The 19354-nt window shown below is 40.0% G+C and overlaps 1 protein-coding gene across 1 annotated transcript in view; it reads left to right on the plus strand.

Annotated features, from left to right (window-relative positions):
* tmem101 (transmembrane protein 101) overlaps positions 1 to 19354 on the plus strand; it is a 72188-nt gene that overhangs the window by 7161 nt on the left and 45673 nt on the right. The gene's annotated exons all lie outside the window — the stretch shown is intronic.

The following is a 19354-nucleotide window of genomic DNA, read 5'->3' on the forward strand; positions in this document are numbered from 1 at the left end:
TCATACTTTCTGTCTCTCTGTCATGAAAAAAGAGAATGTCTTAGTCATTCAAATATCTCTGGAACACTTTTCTTATTCTCTACCCTTAAGTTGATCTTCAACGCCACAATGACTTGAAATAAACTACCGTAAAACCCATTGTCCTCTGATGTGTAACTCATAGATGAGTGCATAGGGCAGTAAGTGTTTGAGTCCCTGCTTTTTGCGCTGGACTGAGACTCGAGCTCAATAAACTCTCATCCTAAAATAAATGTTAAATTAGAGGGTTATAGACTGGAGGAAAAAAAAGGCCACTGGGCTTGGTTCTTGGCCCCACGTGCTCAGCCGCTGTGGAGTTTTCTTTCCTGTCTCCTATTATTCCTGGTCTTCTGCCTGGATGAGTCAAGAAAGAGCTGAAGAGAAGAGTGAAGAGAAAAAAGGGAAAAAAAGAGAGTGGATGGGGGGAGGTAGAGACAAAGATAGACAGACAAAGAGGAAAGAGAACGACGGGGAAGATGGCAGGGAGAGGTGGAGGGAAAGGGAGAAACCGGCTGTACTGCCTCTGTCCTCCGTCTGATCTGGCCAGTGTTTAAACAGAGACTTGAATGACGGACTAAATGTAGAAAACTTGGGAGGTGTTCAAGTGCAGCCATTTTGTGAGAGCTCTTTCAATTCAAAGTAACATTTAAAATTTTCATACAAAAGCTCAGCCCCCTCGATAACAGATGCTTGTCATGAAACAGATCCCCAAATTAAAACTCCTAATGAAGAGTTTCACTCATGCACGTGAAGTGACAAAACCCTGATGTCTGAAATAGGAAGCAAACTGTTCATTCTGACTCACGGTCGGCCACATCACCATTGGAAACAAGGATTTCTTCAAGCTGAGTTCAACTGTGGTGAAGTTTAACATGCAAATTCTTGACAGAGCTGGACAGTCCAAAATTATCATTAAAGGGCCACTCCATCTGCATTCTTATCCAGGTTTTTCAAATAGAAACTCCCACTTAGCTGCTATAAAAAAAGAAGTGAGAGTGAGAACCTCTCCCTTCTCGCAACCAAGGTGATTTATATGTAGCCAAACGCTTTGGAAGAGTTTGGGAAAACAGCATACATATGTTGGACCGTAAAGAAGACAGAGGATAGTTATGAAACATTAATCAATAGTACAAAAATACATCTTTTGCATAAATAGTTGGAGCTTATTGTCTTGCTAGTGACCAAGCTAGAGAAGCTTGCTAACTGACAGTTAGCTCAAGAGCTTTTATCTTTAGCTGCAAAAACTAATAAATTAATCACAAACTATTTTGAGAATTGATTAATGGGTTTGAAGAATTTTTAAATTAAATTCCCTTTAAAATGTGAATATTTTCTGGTTTATTTACTCCTCTCTGACAGTAAACTTGATGTCATAAATCAACAGATTAATCGATAATGAAAATAATTCTCAGTTGTTAGTTACTGTTAGTTGCAGTCGCACTTTTATCACAGTCACAATCTTTACTTTAGATGAGTAAAGGGCGCAGAATAAAAGAAATAAAAGGAATTACCAGTGAGCTGTTGTGGCTGACTAGTGCAAGCATGTTCTCGACTGGCTAGCGTGTTAGTGGTTAGCTTGTGTTTCCACTTGGCTTTACTCGATTCGACTCACTTTGGTACCAGGTACTTCTAACTGCCATGTCATGATGGAATAATGACAGAAATCAATGGGATGGCTTCACCAGGTACCAGGCACTATCCACAGCTTTTAACAAAAAAGTAAGTTGAGACAACCCAAGGGATACCATGCAGTGGAAACACGACAAAGTACAGCGCTTCACCAATTAGCCCTACGAGTAGTAACGTCTCTATATACTGAGAAAATCAGAAACTCTCCATAATCCTTAGTGATCCCAGTTGAGAGGAGTCACTTAAATGAAGATAGTAGAAAAAGCCAAGTTAGAAACTATAAGTTCTCAATAAAAAGTTGTGATATTGATCGATTCACAGATACTGACAGACTGGAAATGTTGAAAAAATAAACAAAAACTATTTTCAGGTTCATCCACAGACACAAATTTGTTCCATCTCAGACTAGATGTGTTCTAACACAGGTAGAGAAATCCTCCCAAAACTTTTCCAAACACTGCTCTCTTTTTCTCCTCGACGCTGTCCTTTGGCTAATCTCTTTTCCAGTCACATCCTAGTAAGATGTGTTTAATGGCTGAGCCATGAATGTGTCCAAGAGTGACAAAACCAGATGTTTTTGGATGCTGCTGCTGCAACCTGAGCGAACATCGTCTCTGCCGCGGCCAATATTGTGATCGATATTCACTGAAACAAGTGTCTCACTGGAAATATTCCTTTAGTGAACACTGATGTGCAATATTCAGTGTGTGCTGGTCACAGTTCTACAAAATTATCTTTTTAATCTGCGTCTTTTTGTCACATCTGTTATCTTTTATAATAAAAATGTATTTGGAAAGCTCTGCCATCGTAACATTACATCAAAGACCAGCTCCTGTTTGTTTGAAGGAGAAGGGATGCTTTAACTCAAGTGTTTATTAGAGTAAGTTGAGATTCATATGCAAGGGCTCTCACAGTAGCAAGTCCATGTTTAAAAGCTGCCCTCATTATTTACAAACTGAGAAGATCAAGGGCTCTTTATTTGAGGTGTTTGAGCACCCCTGGGTGTTTTACAATAGCTCGAGGTGCTTCTGTTGCTTAATTAGGAGCCAGAAAGCAGTTTGGGGCCCTTGCAAAATGTACAGTAGGGGGATGGGGTCTCAAAGGCCCCTACTGAGGGCTGAGTAGGACTTCATTGTAATGCTTTGTGGCAGCAGAAAATTAATATGGAAAAGTGTGACTTCTTTGATCATTGTTGTAGCAACTGTATCTATGCTGCTTTTTGCTTAATTGTGCCATCTGTAAGAAACATTATCATATCATCAGATGGCACATATATAGTACATATGTAGATTCAGTAATCAACTCTTTCTACAGAGTGGCTTCCTTCACCTTTAAACCTGCAATTTGGCAAAGTTGTTACCAAACAATTCTTTATTTACACATCCAACCAGTTTGATATTCACTGACTTTTAGCTCTGTTTTGGTCTCCACCAACTCCTGAGGAAAATGTACAGCTCTTAAGTTGCTAAATGATCCGCTGTGTTCACCAGCTAGTTGCTCAGTTTGTCTGTTTGCCTTTTGGTACTTGGCAGGTAGCATTCAGTTGGCTTTCAGAACTTCATCATTGAAAACAGCTGCCTGCTGCGGCTTGCAGGGTTGGTACAGGTGCTGAAAATCCCTGTAACACTTGAATTTTAATGTGGTGTTTTCAAAGCAAAAAGTGCTGCTGGAACTCTGTGGTTTCCTTTTTGTCATCCTTCCATAAAATGCTATCACTAAACATAATTTTTTATTTATAACACAATATCATCTGATTTAAGTGCATTTAAGAACTGAAATAATCGTTTTGAGTATATACAGTATGTAAACATAATTTATCACAGCTGTACGGTGCTGGAAAAGCTTGAAAATGCATCTTGAAAGTTCTTAAAAGTGCTTGAATTTGTCCTTGGAAAAGATGTAGGAAGCCTTGGGTAGGACTGAGACTGAACCAAACCAAAAATAATGAGCTGAAAGATGCTAAAATGCTCTGTAGAGCAGAAGGAAACTGCATCACTGTCTAGTGATAAATCTTGGTGGCTGAATTGAATTAAAACAGCTATAAACAAAACCTTCATAGGATATAAGACCATCATCACTTATGTGACTATAATCCACATGGATAAATCATTTGTTTCTTGTCCCCAAGGTATGCAGAATGAGTTATTTTTTGTTCAGAGTCAACTATCAAGAATAAAGAAAACTAAGTGGCAACTATTTTGATAGTTAAGTCATTGTTTCAGTTATAATTCAAGCACAAGTAACAAGAAGTAACTGGTTTTAGGTTCCCAAATGTGAGACTTTGCTGCTTCTCCTTGACCTTATATTGAAAGAAATTGAATGTTCTGGGGTTTTGAACCATTGGCTGGACAACTCTGATATATGATGGAGCCAACAATTAATCAAAAAAGTAATCAGTCATGTAAAACGATAATGAAAATAATTGTTAGTTACAGCCCTAATTGGATTAAATTTATGTGTTAACTGACAACCGTGTTTCAGCTTGGTTAACCAAAGTAGCAGGAGCCTGACTGGGTGAAAGTAAACAGACTGGCATTAAATCTCTAGAATAATGTTTAGGGTCTTTACTACTTGAGCCAAAAGCGCTGATTGTTGCCACTGGGCTTTTGCTGGTTATTCAGCAGATTAAGCTAAGCCAGGATCAGGCTCCCCAGTGACAGGGCTCCATAAAGCAGCCTCCCACCCCTCAGCTAATGGGTAGCATACGGTAGGCAGAGGGGCAAGGGTACCAAAGATGGGGTGGCAGGTTTTACACAGCTTCAAACAGGAGGAGATGTTGTGTTGGATGTGTAAACCCTGACCCCCTGCCTGTCGGAAACCTCCATATGTGCAACACAGAGAGCTGGTAATTAAGCTTTATGAGATGCTGACATGACTGCATCCTTACAGCCAGGTATATTCTGCAGCTACTTATAGCAGGGATGCAATTATTTATTTTGTCAGTTTACGTGACTATTATTTCAGTCCTTCCAGGATTTAGTGGGCTGTTTTTGGATTATGGCCTAAAATGCCTGATTTCATGGCAGCTTTTCTAAAAGACTGCAATGTTTTTAGGCATTTTGTGTAATGACATTGTGGGAGAAAGTGAAAATTGCAGAGGTAAATTATATTTTTTTCTGTATAAGTCATTCCAATCAAAGGCAGTTTGTTCAGGGAGAACAAATAACCTTACCAAAAGGGCTCAAGATTACCAAAACTTTATTTGTGGATAAAGAAGTACATCTGGAGGGCAAAATCTTTTTGGAGCTCAAACTCGGTTAAACAGCAAGCACGCAATTATAATATAAAAGTGCACAGAGCACTGAGAAATGTCAATAACAATGACAGATGTGTTCTTTTCAGTACCCATGATAAAATGAAAAAACATAAATGCAAAAAATAGTGAATAATTAAACAAAACATTGCGTTAGCTCATTGAGATGTACGTGTGTGATGTTTTCACGGGGGCCGGCTAGGACTGGTGGAACTCACAGAAAGTAACAGTGATTGGTCAAATTTATGGAGTTTGGACAAAATTGCAAGGTCGTGCAGAATTCACATGGATCAGTTGAATTTGCTGGAATTGTTGATCACACCATTCCAACTTCCTGGAGGGAGTGATTTATGATTCCCCTTATTTTTAATTCTTCATTGAAATGTTCTCACTTCTGTCTGTTTTATCGTGTAAAACAAAGAGGATGCTAAGTTTTTCTTCTGGGGGCTCCTGAAGTGTGACAGTGTTCGATTTAGTAACAGGGCAGGTATGCCCTCACTTAGGCAGCCTGAGGGTGTGTTTTATGGAGAGGACATTGAGGACATAATACTGCAGTTGTGTTTCTTTTCTAATTCAGAAGATGCGAAACTTAATATAGTACTTAACATCTGTTTTTTATTGATCCAAGTATGTTGAATATCCCTGTTTAAGTGTATAGCACCATGTTGGTTTGCATCCCTGATATATTAGAAGGCAATCTGTGACTACTTGAACCCTGACTGTTTCCAACCAGATATCTTCATGTTAAGTTTAAGACGCCTTCTGTCGGCGATCAGGAGAAACACAATTTATATGACGCTGGCAGCTGCTCACGTTTGGGGGAGGGGAGCCCTGATTCAACTGGACAACACCTTAAAAGTTAGATGCACACGACAAGAATTTAACCGGATTGATTTAGCTCCACTCAGGCCGGCCCACATGAAGCTGCACAATCTGGGTTAAAGTTCCACGTCACAGCTCATATGGAACAGCCTGGTATCAAGGTTTTCACTTTAAGGGAAAGTCTGGAACAGATTTCTTCAGGTTTTGTAATTTTTTTTATGCAGTATGTTGTCTGTTGTGCAAATAGTTACTAATTTATAAGCATAGAGGCATTAAAAAATAAGTCAAAGATTTGGGTTGATGCTAAAGTGAATTTTAACATTTTTTTTCAACATTTAATAGCAAGTTCTCTAGATGTTATAGGTGTCAGGATACTGAAATAGCTATCTGTAGATGTAGTCCAGCTAGGACAGGGACTTTTTGACAGTGTCTTCAGAGGAAATGCCATGGAAGACATACAGAAAAAGAAGAGAACAGACACTCTGAGCCAAACGGGTTAGGGATGGTAAGAAGAAACAGCAGCCTCTGAGGTCTCCACGTCACATGTTTAACTACAATAAGCACTGGCAGAGGGTTTTGGGTGAGTTAGGAGTGGGCGGAGGGTAATGGATGCTCGAGCTCTGATTGGCTGCAGCCACTTGCCCATATTTAGATTAGTGTCATGTCCCTCCCTGGTTTGTGTTCAGCTGTGCGCTTTGGAATGAACGGCAAGATGTCTGGTCGCTCTCTGTCTCTTTCTCCACATCACATCATGGAAACTCACTGAGAGCTCGTTCACTGGCTCAGAAACGCACCTTGCTCTGTCATTTATTAGCTGTCTCTCCCCTGGACAGATTTACATGTTGGGGAAACTGAAGCCCAAGAAAGTTTTGTTCTTTTTCCTGGCTTATGATTGGGCCTGTAGATGGAAATCACATCATTTATCGATCTGTTTTTCCTTGTCGTCCCAGAGAGTCGTCTTATTACAATGAGAAAATTACTGTGAAATTGTGAATTAACAAACTGGGAAACAAGACTGTCTCCTATCTTTGCTCCATCTTAGCATTTGCCCGCCAAAGATCACTGCTTAATAGATACAAATCTGTTAAAATGAGCTAAAACAGACAGAACAGATAGGATCTGGATGTCTGGTGTGTGCAAACCACCTCTGGCCATTTGCTAAACCTGACATTCTGTGTTATTGTGTCAGCTTCCCAAATTATCTTTTTTTTCTTTTCTGTCCACGTTTGCAAGCAAAGGATTTTAAAAAAAAGAAGAGGAAGAAGTAGAAGAGGAGGTGCTCGTCTTTGCCTGACATGAAGTTTCAACTTTTCATTTCCCAGGCCTGCCACATCAACAAAGGGAGTATACTTGGCTGAGATGCAAAGAGGAGGAACAAAAACAGTGTCGAGACAAAAAAAATGTAAGAATCGACCACAGAGGGGAAAAAGGAGGGAGGAGCAAAATCGGTTATGGCAAAATTGAATCTGTATGGTGATGGTGGATGCTCTTACTGTACTCTCTGACACCATTAACCTACACTTAGTCTTAATTAAGACTTGATGCAGCTTCTGTTGCACTACGCTTCGAATGTGAAGCTACAGCATATCCTAGATTATAGCCTTGTGAAAATTGAAAAGTAAATGTGAAAGGAAAGAATCAGAATCCAAAAAGAAGAGAAGAGCATATTTTTATACATGAAATATGTCCTTTGCTGCATGTCGATCGAGTGTCTTTGATAATGGAAACACTTTTGTGAGACAGAGTGAATCATCTTTTCTGTGCACTGAATATCTGAGTTCATTCAAAACAGATGGTCTTAGTTAAAGCATACTGGCTCGCTCAGGAAAGAAGTTGAAGATCCAACAGCAGAATATAATCTGCAGATTACAAAATATTAAAGTACAGGATCTGATGTCACTGTCCTGTGTAGCGTTAAAATAAAGCAAGTGGCTACATACAGCAGATGCCTGGCTTGGTCGTTAAAGCCCCTTTTACAGGTGCAGTCTGTCCCTGAAATGTTCAGGAACATTTCCTGCATGGGCTCTGTGTGAAAGAGAGCAATATTCAGGGAAATCTGTACCGCCAGTATTCTACCTCAATACCTGGTAACATTTCTGGAAAAACGCTGGTATGGCTGCGTTTTGAATGTAAGCAGTAACATTGCAGAGAAAACATGTAAAGGGTTACATCTGTCTCATGAAAGACACATTTATATGGCGCAGGTGAACCAAACAGAAGACTTTTTATGTTCCTTTCAATATATCACATGAGTGTTTCTGATTCATGTAGGTCACAGAAAACCTTACTTGTCTTGTAAACTTGTTGAATCTTAAATACATTACAAGATCAACAGCAAGTTCCTGAAAATAATCAGGAAAATTGTGCTCAGTGACACATGAAGCAGACTTCTGTGAATTAAATTACCCAGATCTTTTACCTAATGCAGCCAAAGAGCAAGCGCACTAGAAATTTCTGCCAGCCAAGCAGCTAACTTCCAGTTTAGCACTCTGCTAACTAACAACTAAATTGTTATTGGGAAAAGACTTTATGGGCCACTGTGCGTTACATGATGTTATCGTTACATGGTTTGACCACTGTGTCGGATTGGCTTAGAAGCCTGGTGCACTTCCTGGGCCTTGGTGCACATGTATCCTGCCTTGCTTTAGCTGCTGCTGCTTCTTCTTCTTTTGATATTTACAGTGGCAGGAATCCATAAGTGTTGCATTAGCACCATCTGCTGGACTCCGCCCTGTTCTTATCTAATCCAGTATTACCGTGGCATGTGTGAAAAGGTGCAAGATGGAAATGTTCCTGAATGCAGGTACATGTGTTAATGGTAAAAATCACGAGCAGTGCCTGAAAGGTTATCCCAGTAATTAACCAGGAAAGAGGCTTTAGCGTAAACGTGGTTTGTCATCATATGGCCACAGTCAGACAGAATTAGTTGATGCTGCATTTAGCCACCTGCTTGTGCAGCAATGTGGATGTGGAGCGTGAAGAGGTGCTTCTTTGTGCTGCACACATCTTTCGCTCTCAAACACATCAACACAAACCAAAATAAACTTCTGTATCGCTATTCAGCAGCATAAACTGGCTCAGATGTTGAAGCTGGGAACACAAAATAAACCAAGCGAGGACACAACTTGGAGATTATCATGATTTGGTTCATGAGCTCCACCTGGAAAGTGGCCGGTTTCAGAGGTATTTCAGGCTCAGTGTGGAGCAGTCTGATCGCTGGCTTACAGGTTTGGCCACAGCAGTGCAACATTAGGTTGTGTTTCTCCAAAAGTTTACTCTGTAGAACTTTTTCTCTTGTGTTTTTTTTCCCCAGCATCCTCTGTGGCCCCACTGCTGCCGTTAAACACACTACCCCAAATCAAAATGAGTGAGGTAAGTTGCATTTTTGCCCCAGCGCCTGACTCTATCTGAATGTGGCCTGTGTTACGTGGGCAGCTCAGAATTTCAGAATCACTTCAGCGCGTGATTGTCAGTCACAGAGGTGAGACTTTTAATTAAATTTAATGGTTATACTTAACCTGATAATGACAGTGGCCACCCACATTTGAGACAGGATCCACAGCTTCCTGCCCCTTCAGACCCCTCTGACTCTAATGACTGCACTTAAGCTGCTCAGCCACCTGGGTTATTGTTAAGACAGGCGCGTTCTTTTGAACTATATTTTCTTTAAAACCTAAAAGCATGGATTGTGAATGAAAAAAATCTAAATGGTATCTTCGGATAAAGAAATTAGATAGGTCTGTGATGACAAGGACTGGCTCACTCTCACTTGCGTTTTGCTCCAGAGATCATAGATATTAACCTCTGAGATTATGGAGGATGCAAACCTCCAGCACTGGACTCTCCCTCAACATGTCAGGACACTCGACAGTCTACATTCCTCCTCCAAACAGTTTTCCTGGAGCTCAGCCGCTTCAACAAGACACCATTGCCGAATGCAGTCTGCTTTTCCAAACATCTGCGATAGAAATAATGATGTAGTTTAATATAATCTTTTGGGATGATGCTGCGTTTGTCTTGGTTTCTATGCTCACCTTGCAGCTGCAGAAATAAAAGGATTTATTGCCGATAAACAGAATGTTTATGCTTTATCTCTTTCCCTCTCTGTCTGCCACATCTTCACCCTCCACCTCCGTTAACACATTTCGCTGCCTCTTCCTCCCTCTGTCTATCTCCTTTAATTTTTGTCCTGTCTCTACCTGTCTTGCGCATTGCTGGAGTTCTTTATTTGACTTTACAGAGTGGGAGGGAGTGAAGCACCCAGTTAAAAGAGTAGCCACCCTGGGGCGTCCTTCCTGAGAGTTCACGAGGTAGTGGAGTGCAGACCCTGTGTCAGACTCCACCTTCTCCCACCCTCCAAACCCATCCCAGTCCCACCCAGCCTCACCCTGTCTCTGCCTATAGGAATGAATTTTCATAACGTGACACCACACCATGAAATCATACAATTTGTCTTTGGATTGTCAATTTGATGGAGGTTGTTTCTGTTGATGCATGTAGATGCAGCATTGATTCTACAGGTCGTCAATCCTTATGCAGCATTGTGCAGTTATTGTGTCATGTGCAGAGGTTTTTATTGTGTAGTTCACAGCAGTAAATTTAAGAAAAGATTATAGCCCTGAAGTTCTCCTCCCACTTCTAACCAGGATTGCTTTTGTTCCAAATTTTCCAAACTTTTTTTTGCTCCATATTCATGAAATCTGATATCTTAGCTTGAGGGATGGCTCTTTTTTTTCACGTTTTCTTTTCCAAATGTTGCCCAAAACACAGGTAACATTCTCTAACTGTGTGAGAAAGCCAAGTAAAGGAAAGGGAGGATGACAGCAACAGGGAATAACTTGGATAAATGAGGGAGAGGGGAACATCTTTTTGTTCTGTCCCTGCACATGAGTTCAATCCTTTCAGCATCTGGAATCACTTAATGCTGTGCTGCTGGCTGCATTACGCTCAGCTCTGCACGGTGACTTCAGCTTCGGAAACAAAACCTTAAGGAGGAAAAATGAAAACAGTCTTGAAACAGTTTTTTGGTTTGTCGTCGAAAACAGTTTGTGTGCCATAATGTGTGCTAATTACACCATCACACTAACTTGCACAGTATAGATTTAATTAGGATTCATGCAGATGGTAGACGACAAACAGAGAGGATGGTAAAATTAGGTGAGGCCGTCCAGAAGCTGCCATCTGCAGTCTGCCTGACTCTATGTGAACACTGTGTCATATACACCAGACTTTAGTGATGATCCTAACGCTCAACTCAAACCAGATTACTGTTAAAACCCAGCCAGCTAAACCCTTAATTAACTTCCCGTTTAAAAAGTAAAGCGTACTAGCATACATTCACTAACTGTGTGATTTCTTTATATATGGATGTAAATGTATGTAGAGTGGAGGACCTAATAAAACTCTTCAGAGGACATTTGTTTGCTGTTATATTGACTGAAATTGCATTACCATTACCATTAGCGGAAAATCTTTTTTACATTTCAGTTTTCGTTTTCACCAAAAAAACAATTTAAATCATGATTATGTGATTTGTTGGGGCCAGTGCCAAACAAGCATGTTTTTCTCACATCTGGAAAACAAGATTTTTAGGCCAGAGCATCTCTGCAGCACGACAGTACTTCATTATGTTTTGTCACACATTTTCCCTTTATCAAATAATTGCAGGGTTCTGCGATTTGGATGCTGCACTTGGCCAAAGTGCGATTTCGATAATATTGTAATTAATTGTGTAGCCCTGCTGACCAGTAATCTCAATCACAAGTAACAAAGATGTTGTTTCGCGGTCATGGTCGATGATTTGACAGCCCAATTTTGTGGATTTGTAGCCAGGGTTGTTGTGTCTGTGTGACAAAACCAGCTCAGTGGCAGATCAAAACCAGCCCACAGGCCAATAAAACCAGTGCCGACAGGTGGAGAACATAAGCACATCGTATTTGTGGGTATTTATGTTAGTGTGCTAGCGTGTTATCTGCTCGTATTTTACCATTTTGGCTTTCCTTTTTGTGCAACTTTACACTTTCATTCTGCTAGTTTTCTGAGAGAAATGGAGAGAGGAACGGGCATTTTATACTGTACAGTGTAAGTTCATCAAAAAGAATCCATTAGTACAGATTAAATGTCCTAAAAGTAGTTGGAATCAGCTTTATCATGTGAAGCAATAAATAAAAATGCTGCTTACACTCGAATGGTCATTTACACTCTGGAAATTTCCTGTCTTTAGTGATGCTGTTCTATTTTTGATATTTAATTGCTGATACTGATAACTGGTCCAAACCTATACTGAAGTAACCTTTCAAATACAGGACGTGTACTTGTAATGAAGAATTTTAATTCTGTGGTTTTGTTTGACCCAAAAAATTTTAATATTTTGACAAAATAATCCCAGACTCATGGTCCACTTTGTAGCTTTTTCCTGAGCTTAAAACTTTTTCATCAGCGGATGAAAATAAGCCTCATTCTTTGTGTGTGTGTGTGTATATATACTGTATTTGTGTGCCTGTGTGTCTATAGGTTTGTGTGTGCAGAGAGAGAGAAAGTGATTTGTCGCTGTAGTACCTTCAGGGCAGTAACAAGCCATAACAAGCAGGCTACCTCTTTTATATCACCTGTAGCTACGTATATTCCACCCACTCACTCCTCCACCAATCATACAGTCTCTATAACATGAGCACTTCACAGTTCTCTGATGTTTTAATGACTCATATATACTTTTTTGATATTGTTTTTGGTTTTTCACTGCAGTGATAACACAAAGAAAAAAGAACAAACATAGTCACTCATGGGACATAAAAGGCTTTGATCGGCAGCTTTCTTTCTTCTATCAGATCAGGAGGCAAAAGGTGGAGTCTCTCATTGTGGTCCCAGTAATGTCTTCGTCTGTGGTGCAGCATTTTCACTGGGGGAGTTTAATCACACTCAAGTCTCCTGGCAGACCAAACATTTGAGTTCAGAGAGGATGAGTCATGAGCAAAACTCCAGTCTTTTCTCATTCTTTGTCTCACATTATGTCTGAAGTAAAGAGGAAAGACCTGAAAATGACCAGTTCAGAATGTATATAAAGCTTAAAAAAGGTTGTATTATCTTCCACAACAATATTTTACACCTGGAAAACTTTAGATGCCTCTAAAACTGAGAAGTCATCCTGCCAACGTGGCCTCAGGGCTGAAGTAAAACCATGTAGGTACGACCCCTCTGGGATCATCCTGCTGTGAGGCCAGTGAGCAGAGGCCAGAGAAAACAGCCTCTCCCAATGGGAGCGCAAAGCTTTCACTTGAGACTTCACAGGAGGAATTAGTGTCAGTCAGCTGGAGACCGGAGCTGAGACGCAACAGAGGCATCCCGAACCGTGCCCATGTGTTTGTTTCTTAACCTCAGGGGAAATAGGCCTGGCAGATATAATCTTAACCTCAGTGATAGTAGCCCAGTTATCCTGCCAAACCCAAGTAGTCATAGGTTTAATTCTTAAGTTGCAGCTTTGGCACTTAATACTTGACAACTTTTGACATTACGTGGCCAAAATATGAAACCAGAGGGCATTAAAATCCATGAAAGACTTGAGTATGCCACCTCCTGGCTGAATGTTTCTCATATCTGTGCTAAGTAGAAAAGTAAACAGTTGGTGTGTGAAGATCAAGACCTGAGCATGTCTCAGCAAACTGTGTAACACTTTGCAAAATATTGAAAAAATGTGTGGTCAGAGTTGAGTCTGAAGCAAACAACAGCATATTAGAGCCACTGAAGATGAAAAAAAAAAAAATCAAATAATACACAGCTGGGAGAATATTCAGAGAAAAAAAAAACTCTGAGATTACAAGGTCTATGAGAAACATCTCTGAGATTAAAGGACAAATCTGTAATATATTTACTATACTAAATCATAAAATCACCATGTTATGTCATCAGAGATTAAGGAAACATGATAGGTTGAAATGCCAGGCATGCTGTCCATTCTGGTCTAGAATATCAATGTATTTTCTTGCCTGTTTCATGTTTATTAGGGTACAAAGTAACGCAGAATGTTTGCTGAATGACAATGTGTCTGTTTATTAGTTGGAATAGATGTTTATAATGGTTAAATTGAGCAATATGTTCTTGGAGTTTTGCAGGCAGTCACTGAACTCTGGTTCTGAGAGTTTCCCTTTTATGCTGTAGTAGAAACAAATCTTAAGAAAAGAAAATATAGAAAATGCATTGCAAATGAGAATTTTCATTGTATCATTTCTATCTTTACATTGGCCCAGGCAAAGTTACATGTTAGCCATTGTGGCAATATTTAGTAGTTATAGAGGTGGAAAAAGTTCTGCTTTTGTCCACAGGAGCCTCCAAAATCAAGAAAATGTCAAAGTTCCTTGTAATAGCTTTAATAATTTTAAATCTCATTCTTGAAACCTGGATTTCCAGCTGCATCTGTTTGTGTAGTTGCTACGTCAGTCACTCTTCCTCTTTTCTGCTGAGGTGTAAACCCTCGTCAAATCATGTCAGGTTTATTTAGTCTAAAATGACAAGTTTGTCCTAAAAGCTTTCAAATCTGCACACGTTTTAACATCTTCTACCCTTACAGTCTTGGTTCAGATTAGAAAAAAAAAAAAACGCCACATAAACTCCACAGTGGACTGTTTGTGTATCCAAACCATGTGTTGAAGAGTCACCTCCTTATGAGGGTTTGCTGGGATCACACCCACTGAAGAGCCCCCTCTAGTGCATACTGTCTCCAGCATTTAGGCTGACCCCCGACTTCAAAAGCTGGCTCACCATGTAAACACAGAGCAGTGATGACGAATGCGGATGCATTAGGGTGATGGGGATTACTGGAGGGTGGGCATATTCCAAGGGGGAGGGAGGGTGGGGACGAAGGTGGGGGTGTTTGGGGAGGACTTGAAGACGAAATGTGAGAACTCTGGATGGGTCATGTCTGAAGCATCCGCTGGAAGGAGGAGCTGTAGTCACATAGTGCAGATGGGTGTGAAAGAACAGAGAGATTAACTCTTTGATTCAATCACAGGATCATAATTATTAGTTTAAAGTGGGCTTCTTGATTTTCTTTGATTATTTTAGTGTCAGCATGTCCTGTGTGATTATTTTTATGTAAAATTCCTGAATTCTTGCACTCAACCTGACAACCATCTAATGTTGTCGGTGCTGGATTAAAGCCAGAGATTCTTATCCTCAGTAAACTATGATCATATAATAGGGTGTTGTGACTTTGCGGTTTAGCAGGTGGTGATTACTTTTGTTTTCTCTGTAAAAACGTCTGTCCCTGTCCCTGTCGCTCTGTTGCACCTCTTTGAATAAGACAGAAATGATGAGGTTGAATTGGGACCTTCTTGTCATTTAAAGGCAGCCTGGATGTCAAAGGTCGGCTGTTTGTTGTCGCCAGGTGTAGAGGTGATACAATCTTTGTCAGTCTCATATTTCACAGTGGAGCAGGAGCTTGTAGAAGCAGACAGCTTGAATACTTATTATGACTCATTTATGAACAGACATGGTGCTGTGCTGCTTTATACAAAGTTGAGCTCCAAATGTTCTCCTTTCTCTGGGCCTCCTTATCCCTGCCTCCTCTCCTTTTCTTTTTGCCTCTCTCATCCAATCTCTAACATGCAACAACGATTTACAATCAAATGTGCAACGCAGCTTCACAGAGGAAATATTGCAAACAGCTGAAAAGAGAAAGTAGAGGCCTGCCAAGATACATTCTTTGTAGGCTGAGAAGAAGAAGTAGTTATAATAGTAAGTGAGTTAATAGAGTTCTCCAAGGTGGCAGCATGATGGATGTAAATTCACAGGACTGGAGTGTGGCGCATAGAGACGAAACTTATCCTTTATAGATGAGTTAAAAGGATGCTCATAAAAAGCGAGTGCTGTTTGCATTTACTGCCTTCTCTCACATTAAAATAGTAGCAAAAGAGTAGTAGTTGGAAAAATTTGGGATAATGTGAGTACACGACTCAACACATAACACCTAGCATTTAATGCATAAATGTTACGTATAGTTTTGAACTTGCTATAATCAATATTTTCAGAGATTCAAAATTGTCCATTAATGCAGGCAATATGGGAATTTGTGTTTTGTAGATGCATGGTATGCATTTTCATAAATATCAATGTATTTAATGATAATATTAAGTGTGATCGTATGAAAGGGGTCACTCATAGTGATGAACCTACAGAGAATTATCTGAATCTGAAGCTTCCTTTAGTTTTACGTAGGCTCATAACTTAACTGTTTTAGTCTAGTCTCACCGCTCTTGTCGTGCCATATTTGGGCCATGGAAGGCAGCTGTTTTCATGGAAAAAAGTCTTAAAACCCACTGCACCAAACAGCAGTCAGACAAGGTTAATAGAGAAAATATAGAACGTATTGTTGCATTTTGCAGATAAAGGTGGTGATGGTGGAGACCAAAAACAGAGCTAAAAGAGAGTGAAAATTGGACTTACACTCATCAGTTGGCCTTCCTTGGGAACCAGACAATCTTATATGGGGTGGGTTTGGGTTTCTGCTGCCGCTAAGTGGCCAAAAAGTTTGTTATTGTGCTTTTAAGTTCATTAAAGTTTTTAAAAAATTACCTAGTTTAGAGTAGAGAATGCAGAACTAACCCAAACATTATGTTCAACTAGTCTGAGTTCTGAGTGTGCAGACATGTGGACCAGCAGTGTTTCAGATTGTAGAAAGATTTTTAGGCAGAACGAAGTTTTGGGGAAGAAGCCATTTTCCTTGGATTTTCCATTGAGCTCAACAGAAAGTTGGCCTCAAGCAGCAGCTTTTAGCCGACATCAGAGACGAGGCCTGTGATCCGTGCAGAGCAGGAAAACAGCATTAGTCTGATTTGATTTAATCTACAAAAACAGAAAGAAAGAAATGTTTTTTTCTTCTGTGTAAGTAACATTTATCTTTAAAACCTCACCTGTGGCTAAATTTTGTAGTTGGTTTGAAGATTTTCATCTATAAAGGGCATTGTACTTCACTATAAGATGGCAGTAAAGAAGGAATGACCCTTTAAAAGAAGGCTGGTGTTGCTTTTTATCACCTGCCCATGCCTTTAAGCCCAGTCTGATCCTGGGTGCTATCTTCAGACTGGGTCTTCCTCTCATCTGGGTCGTCTGAAACTTTCTTTTGAGAGCGCTCAGATTGGTAGCAGCTGTGGTTGTTGGCTGGGTTCAAGCTGTGGGAGGCTGCGGCAGGCCAGCGGGGAGGAGCTCCAACATCTGGAAAAGAGGGAAAGCTGGCTGAAACGCTGAGACGAGAGCATAGCAACATGAAGTTCTCTCTGAGCCAATCCCGCTGTTACAGTGTTTGCAGCTTCACTGTTTGCTTTTTTGTCAATACAAGTGTTCAGGTGACAGTGTTGCTGGTTTAGCTTTGAGCAACAGCTTCTGGAATTCCATTTAAAAGTTTGCGTCTGCTGGATAGAGAGTGTTGGACAGAGTGGTTGAGACAGTGGAAAGAGTGGACGGCTGTTTTTAAGATCCGACCCTCTGGGCCTCTCCTGATGTAAGAGCGTGTCTAAACATGTGGGAGCCGCCTGTGAGAGGAAAAAGTAGGAAGGGGGTTGAGGTGGTGCTTGTGCTGGTCAAGAAAAACCTAAATTCCTCCTCAGATCTGCCCATTTTAACTTTTCTATAAAGTTAAATACTGAATGTCTTTTTTTAGTGAAATGACAGGTCACTTTTTCTCCTCAGTTTCTCTGTAGTTACTTTCTGCAGTGACAAAGAACAGTCATTTGTTACTAGAAAGTTGAAATGTTTAATAAACAGTCTACACATGTAATTAAGGAACTGCCATTACAAACCAGAATTAATTATACTTAAAGTCTATTCCCTGAAATAAATGCTGGTATCCCCCTTTGTTAAGGCATTCTCATAAAGGATTTGTAAGTGATAACTTAGTAGTAATAAAGTTTAAGTTTAGTTAGTCTATTTGACCACACAAGGAGGACATCAAACCACACACAGCTGTAAAATTTGCAAGTAAATGATTAAAAGATGACCCATACACATTTTAACTAGTGTGACACCCAGCTAAGGTCTGATATACATACAGGTGAACTTCAATAATGAAGCCAACAGTCAGTGTGGGTCATGTCAAAACTATTTTATTACAACAAGGGTCACTAACATCAATAATAAAAGGTTAAAAAGTAGAATGTTTTGCTGCAGGGGGTGGTACACCAGTTAGCGGGCCGATGCAGTGGGAGTATGCTATCAATGAATAAACCAAAAATATCAAAGCTACAAACAAAATAAACCCCTTATTTTACCCCACCGGAAAAACACTTTAACTACTACCAGTGCCACAGTAACCTGGTGTGCCAACACCAGCTGCAGCACTACAACAAGATAAAGCTTCAGATTATCAGTATACTCTGCTAAACCGCTAAAACTGAATAAACAAAATCTAAAATAAGTGATATAAAGTACAATGTAAATGGAAACCAACGCTTTGTCACTGCAGTTATTCCTGTACTGTTAGGACTCAAGGAAGCATATGTACATCAAGACCGTGAGTAAAACTGACATACTTGTGCTTCATGGACCTCTTAACCAATCACGTGCTCTCCTCCTGATTGGCCAAATTGTACGTGTACCTGGGTCCCCACACAACACAGCAGGAGTGTTTTGTGGACATGCTAAGTTGACTAAAAATGTTATTTTTAGCCCGAATCTTCTCTGTAGGTCCTTAGCTTGGAGCCACGTTCAGGTGCACATGCACACCGTCTGAACTGAGTGTGTGTTTTGTGACAGTGTGTCGGGACTTTAGGAAGACTTGGATTATGTTGGCCAAGCAGTATGGAGGCATTTTTTGTTTTTTCCCAGTTGTTTTTACATTCACTTTGGAAACTCTGATTTCCACTCCAGCAGTGTTTTCCAGACTAACAAAATAAACCTGACCCTCAGTCAGTTTAGGTTGCTTGTTGATGAAAAAAAATCCAGAAACAGAAGTTTTGCTGCTGCATTTTTATGGCTGTTTGTAACAAAAATACTGCAACAAGAAATGCAATCAAGAAACTTAGATTAAAAAATGACAGTAAAAAACAAAATAGTAAAATAATAAGTCTTAAGAATAAGTAAAGCAATTAAAATTTAAGACAAGTGAATAAACTAAGGTAAGAACAGCTGGAAGTGAAATAAGTTTAAGTAAATACTTAAATTGTCCCAAGGATCAAAATTTCATGATGATCCATCAAATAGTTGTAGAGATATTTCAGCCTGGTTTAAAGTTGTGAATAAACCGATATGACCGAGCATAGCTAAATGGGTTTAACTTTATACCAGAGCTCAAAAGGTGGTAAACTGAGTTTAGGTGGATTTGTTTATAGCTCCATGAATCAGTCAGAGCACAGCGTAGGAAAGTAAGAGTTAGTGTAGATGTCACATTTATTTCTGGTGGAGCACTGCACTTTATCATGCCATGGTAATTATATGTTATAGCTTACTGAACTTCCAGCCAGGCAAAGTCAATATAATTAACTCTTCTCCCTTCTATTATGCTCCTCATTCCTTGAACTTGGCCTTAGTTTTTATTCTCAAGTATTGAAAGTAAGATGGTAGCAGTAGTAACGTGTACATGAGAGCTTGCAGCAGCAGGGAGAGCCCTGCCTGAGTTTGTACAGCAGAGGGATGGAGGTTAACTGA

The sequence above is a fragment of the Lutjanus erythropterus genome, chromosome 17, assembly GCF_056507025.1.
Source record: "Lutjanus erythropterus isolate fLutEry1 chromosome 17, fLutEry1.hap2, whole genome shotgun sequence".
NCBI lineage: Eukaryota > Metazoa > Chordata > Actinopteri > Lutjaniformes > Lutjanidae > Lutjanus > Lutjanus erythropterus.